The following is a 6,383-nucleotide window of genomic DNA, read 5'->3' as shown; positions in this document are numbered from 1 at the left end:
CATTCCAAAATGACACTTACGGAACTAATGAGAATAGTAATGGGCTATGCCAAAGCAAGGCATTATTACTTTCCTAGGGAAGTAAGGTATGTTAGTGCGCTTGCCAAAGCAAGGCATCACATACACGTTAGTTTTAGTTAAACTCAACGATATCAGTAAGGAGTCCTTAGATGTCGTGGAAATGGAGATAAACGTCAAAAAATATTAGATGCGACGTTTTATCGAACCAAGAGTAGCTTAGAGCTATTAGCAATTGGATTTCTTACCTTAAAATATTAAGTGTTAAGACAAGCCAAAGCATGCTTAATCACTTTTTGATTGTTGGGGTCTTGGAATCGTTTTATTCTCGCCTAAAAGGGACAATTTTAAATGTGTGGATAAAACGCTTAATAAGATTGAAAATTTGCATGTATGCTTTAAATTTCAAACTTATTGGTTATATGAATGGTTTTTCATTGCAAATTCTTTCAATTGTAGAAAAATGTCTACAATTAACAAAAACATCTGTCCGAAACTCCCCGACAAGTTGGCTTTTAGCCTTAACTTGGTTAATTTCAAGGGATGGGAAGAGGAACTTCGGAGAACTCTACGGAATAGTTCCATGGAGTACATATTGGACACTCCCATTCCAAGCTTCTTCACTAAGGGACTCATGAGTGATGAAACTCAAGAAACTTGGTCCTTGCACTACTACAAAAAAAGCCTAAGAGACCTGCTAAAATTGGCCAAAGAGACCTCTTTAGAGGAGGTCTCTAGCTCACAGGTCTCTTTGATAAAGAGACCTGGTAAATAGAACAGATCTCTTTGTGATAAATCAGAGACCTGTTGAGTAAGATAACAGGTCTCTTTCGTTGAACTAACTCTATTAATTTTAGTAGGCAAAGAGACCTGTTTTCTTACCTAACAGGTCTCTTTGTTGTATATAAGAGATCTGTTAAGTATGATAACAGATCTTTGATGACGTGGCTTGGCTCATTAATACACTGCTATAATGTACCCATGCGGCTATGCGCCTATACCTGTATATATTTATATGTCGATGTATTTGTATAAATTAATTTATCCGCTACTACATGTTAATACTCCAAAAAAAAATTGCCATAGTTTTATTAATAATAAGCCAAGTCAACTAACAAACTTACATTCAATAAGTTTAATTTTACCATCTAAAACACTATACAAAAACTTCTACAAAACTCCATTTTTGTACAAAATTTGACGACAACCCCCTCATTAAGGAATGTCCATACGTCTTCATTCTCTTCACTAGCATCATCTTTTTAAGGCTTGAGAGCATATATAACCCACAAAGTCTTGATGGAAAGAACTGCAAGGTAAGCAACTACAAATCATAACTAAACGATCTTAATTTGTCAATTTAATAAAGGTAAGGTAATAAATATTCGATTTCTGAGTATATGCTGGATCATCTAACCTCTACAATGAAAATGCATTTATGTAAGTAAAGGCAAAGTACAATTACTTTTTTCTAAGAACAAAGAGTACAAAATTCTCTTTTTAACATTAAAGTAAGCATACATTACTCCTTAATAACTGAGATTTCAATGCAAAAAATCAACATTAAAAAAAATAGCTATATCCTAAGAGACTCAAGAGACTTATTTATAGGGAGAAAAGAACACATATAGTTCTTCAGAATTCACATTTCTTGGCCATAGAGTGTAGTAGGTCAACATATTTTTCATATTGGTAACAACTAGGGATTAATGAATAATATAAAAAAATGAGACATGAAAATGAGAAAACTTTAGTTAACAGCCCAGAATAAGCCTCATATACTTTTAATGTTTACATGGCTTTCACAAAATCAAGGGCCCACATTAATCCTAAGTGGGAATGAACTCAAGAAAATGTTTAAAGATATCAAGTTCTCAACATAGAAGCAGACTAGAGGGCTATCAGAGGATAGGTGTGCCGGTGTGGCAATGCGAAAAAGAAGAGTTTACAATCCTAGCTAGGATAAATTCTGATTGTCCCACAAAATGAAATCAAAACTAAATATAAGCTTATCTAATACCTTCTATGTTAAGTCATTTTTAAAAAAAATTAGCTAACAGCCTATTATTAACTAATTAACATGTAAAACAGAAGAATCAGAGCAGAACTAGCAACATAGCATAATATAATAATATTTATATTTCAGCTACACTCAAATATCACTGCAGGCTTGGTATTACACAAACACGGTAAAGGTATATATAATGCACCACATTAGAAACTCACATGTTTTTCCTTCCAGTTAGTAGGATTCCTTGGTTCTTGACAGCAGTTTACCTTTGCTGGCCCATGGTGATCTGCAATGAATAATACAACACATCATGAACATGCATATACCTAAACGTTTAGAAGCTGACAACATTTTATAAGTGGCACCTGATTTTTGGGTCTAAAGCCAAAGACAAATCCACATTGAAGTTTTGGCCAGGAAATCAGGTTCCTATTGGATCTCAACCATAACATATATCATATAAATATATGCCAAGAAGTTTGCAATTCAAAATGGAAATAAAAAATTTCAAGAAAATGTTCAGAGCTAAGCACACATTGTAGCAAATCAAAATCCGGAACAAGCTCTTTCGACTCGAAACTTAACGGCTCAAATATTTTGCAAAGTTTCAATTGCAAACCAAACACTAAAGTACTAACACTTTAACCGATTCAAGAGCAGTTAAGTTGAGCCATTATCGCCCAAGGTCAAAATATAAATCTCAAATAATCTGAAAAGTTTCAATTGCGTGCAAGGAAAAACCCAAATTACTAGTAATGGGTTTCATTGTTTGTTAGCAGTTAAGTATTAGCAGCACAACCTAGCAAATTACACACAAGAATAGCCAGTAATTAACTAATTTTTTGGCATGAATTAATCTATAAAACCAATTTCAAGGAGTTAAACATAATGAAAACCACAAATTGACACTTTCATAATTCAATACCTTAGCCAATGTAAAACTTAACCGAAAATAATATTATCTTAATTTCATAAAGTAATGCAAATTCATATTACACCTAAAAAAAGTACGCAATTTAAATTAGCAATTGCTCTGGACGAGTTTTCATGTGTTGATAACGATTTACAATATCATTTTGTGGAGGAGGATGATTTAGAGAAGGCACTTTTTTAGTAAAAAAACTTGAAATATCTCGAGTGTTTTTCATTTCATTCTGAAATTGAAGTTAAAGGTTGAATTAGATAGATCAATCTAAATAATTCTTGCTAGTTTGTTACTAAGACATATAAGTATAAAGTTAAAGTATAGAACCATATAAATAAGGATAAATAGACAGCCACTCCCCAGCCCATATAAATAATTCTTCTTTAACAACTCTTAATTCTACACCCAAACAACACAACAAGAAGCTGAAAGCGTTTCTTGCAGTCAAATGGGCCATATAATGAAGTTTACCATAAAAGACATAAATTCCGAAACTCACCTTCTACAACAGCCATTAATCAAGACCAAAACTTTATTATACTTCATTAACCCAATCACTTCCCATACTTAAAAATCTCAAAACCTTTATGTTCTCAACATGTTCTTCAATCAAGCTGCAATCTCCAATTAAATCATATAAAATTGAATCTCCCAAACTACATTGCTTAACATGGCATCAAAATCAAACCAATCAAAACATACAAACAATCAACAAAGCTCAACCCGAATCCAATCATACACTATCAAGAACAACAATCCAAAATCACCCTTTAAACAACCCCTAAACTCAATAAACAAGTCTTAAGCATCACTTAAACAACTAGAAGATGAGAAGTATAAAACCATTTTATCTCAAATAATAATCACAATTTGAAAAAGTACCACAATAAAACCCTAAAAAAAGTGAAATTTTAGGAAACAAAAATGTGAAGAAAAAAAAAATCCAGAAATGAATACCAATTACTGAACCAGAAGAACTTAAAGTAATTAAAACATGAAAATATGAAATCAAATCACCAGAAATTTACAAATAAATTCAAAAAAAAAAATTGACAGAGAAAATGGTACCTCGGCAGCAAGATACTCAAGGACAGCAGAAAGATAGATAGGAGAACCAAAGCCAACTCTCTGAGCATAACGACCCTTCTTCAGGAAGCGAGCAATACGACCAACAGGAAACTGAAGGCCAGCCTTGGAGGACCGAGAAACCGACATAACGTCGCTCTTTTGCTGGCCCCTTCCACCGGTGCTTTTGACAGCGGCGCCATCTTTGCCAGCCATTTTTGCTGATTGATTTTGGAGAGGGAATTATCCAACTTCGAAAAACCCTAAATTGAGTATATAGTGATAAATCTGACAAGAAGAACGCTAAATTAGGTCAATAATTACAGAAAAAGAAGATCTAACCTTTGAGACTGCTTCAGTGGAGGAGAGAAAGCTCACAAGCCCCTTCAATGGAGATTTTCGAGTACGCTTCAGTGAAGGAGATAGAGTGGAAGCGTGTTTGTGTAATTGTGTTCTGGCCTTCTGGCTTCTGGGAGAAGAGAGACTGAGAGAGAGGAATGAGCGTGAGTCCGTGAAAAATAGATCTAATTTTTTTTTTCAAAATCAATCTTCTATGTGGGCCCTTTGACACATTAGAGACCTGTTATCTCTAATATCAGATCTCTTATGTCAAAGAGACCTGTTGTATTAGCCAACAGGTCTTTTATCATAGGTCTCTTTGACCATTTTTGTAGTAGTGTTGGATTGTTACAAGGTCACAAATTTGATGAGGAACTCCCTTCCGGAGGATTGGAAGAGGAAGTTCACCTCATACCTTCTGGACATGCTTCTTAATAGTCTTAAGGAGCTAGTCAACATGTCTTTTAGGACTCGGGACTTGAATGTTCATAATTTGACTAGTTCATTTGTGAACATGAAAATCAAGGCCCCGCAGAAAGGTTGCCTTGCCTAGGAAAGGCACCGAGTTTGGTTTAGGGTCTACAATACCAAATTAAGACCCAGTATGCCCCTCCAACCTCATGTACTTAGAATGACTAGGCTCTTCAAACACATGGAGCTACTTGGAATATCATTAGAGGATGAGTTGGCGGGTCATTAGAGGATGAGTTGGCGGCTCACTCCACCCGGGCTTTGATGCACTTAGGATGCATATGGCAGCTAGGAAGGAGTCATACTCATTGAATGAGGTACTGCAAATGCTTCGTAAGGCCGACTCCTATGGTTCTACCAAGATGCCCTTGAGAGTGAAGAAGAAGGAGTTCAAGAACAAAGCAAAGATGCGATGCTTCTATTGTGGTGGGCAAGGCCACTACAAGAGGGACTTCAAGATCTTCCAAGAAGATGAGGAAAAGAGGAATGTTCCATCTACCTCAGGTATCTTCATTAACACTTGTGTATAAGCTATTCATAGGTATTGGATACCATTTATGACTCACTTTATGCTCTTATGCAGGGACCAAATGAGAGGGCTTCACAAGTGGATGTGCAAGTGCGAGCGGACAATGAAGATGGTCCTTCCGTCATGCTTGTAGGCACATTATTTGTCTTTGGCTTGTAATAGAACTAATTTTTGTTTTATTATGTTTTGCTTACCATCGAACATATTTTGATCTATGGCGTTAGACGCCGAGTTGTTTTGATCACAAGACTATAACAATTTTTCTTTTAAATGTCTTGCTTATATGTTTTATGGGATCACACATTTTAAATGTGACTAGACAAATGTTAATGATACCACCAAAAGAGCTAAGACCGTTGAATCGAATCAAACCTACTTGTGGCATTGTTGTCTTGGCCACATTAACATCAAACGCATCAAGAAACTTCTTCATGAAGGGATTCTTGATTCATTTGACTTAGAGTCGTTTGAAAACTGCGAAAGATGCTTACTAGGCAAGATGATAAAGCAACCATTCTCCAAGTTGGGAGAAAGGGCTAGTGACTTATTGGGTCTTATACACACGGATGTATGTGGACCAATGAGCACAACCGCAAGAAATGGTTATAGCTATTTTATTACTTTCACGAACAACTTTAGTAAATATGGCTATGTCTACCTTATATCGCACAAATTTGAATCTTTTGAGAAATTCAAAGAATTTCAGAGTGAAGTGGAAAATCAGCTTGGCAAGAAAATCAAAGCACTTCGATCGGATCGAGGTGACGAGTATTTGAGCTAGGAATTTGACGATCATCTAAAAGAACATGGAATTCTCTCAAAATTGACACCTCTCGAAACTCCACAATGGAATGGAGTGTCCAAAAGGAGAAATCTAACTCTGTTAGACATGGTTCGATCAATGATGGGTCTTAGCAATCTTCCTATCTCTCTCTAGGGACACGCACTTCTAACCTCGGCAGTTACACTGAACCGCGCTTCGTCAATAGTTGTCCAAAAGACTCCATATGAAATATGGATGAAGA

At 35.6% G+C, this 6,383-nt stretch overlaps 1 long non-coding RNA gene across 1 annotated transcript; it reads right to left on the bottom strand.

Annotated features, from left to right (window-relative positions):
- Nucleotides 1-947: 947 nt before the first annotated feature.
- On the bottom strand, nt 948-4,642 carry LOC110737525. Its single transcript, XR_002514422.1, has 4 exons — nt 4,362-4,642; nt 4,023-4,282; nt 2,245-2,315; nt 948-1,327 (listed from the first exon to the last, which is right to left on the bottom strand). It is a non-coding gene; the product is annotated as an uncharacterized LOC110737525 (long non-coding RNA).
- Between the last annotated feature and the right edge of the window lie 1,741 nt (nt 4,643-6,383).

The sequence above is a fragment of the Chenopodium quinoa genome, unplaced genomic scaffold (assembly GCF_001683475.1).
Source record: "Chenopodium quinoa cultivar QQ74 unplaced genomic scaffold, ASM168347v1, whole genome shotgun sequence".
Lineage (NCBI taxonomy): Eukaryota > Viridiplantae > Streptophyta > Magnoliopsida > Caryophyllales > Amaranthaceae > Chenopodium > Chenopodium quinoa.
Note: the sequence above shows the minus strand (reverse complement) of the source record. Positions and strands in the feature narration are given on the sequence as shown.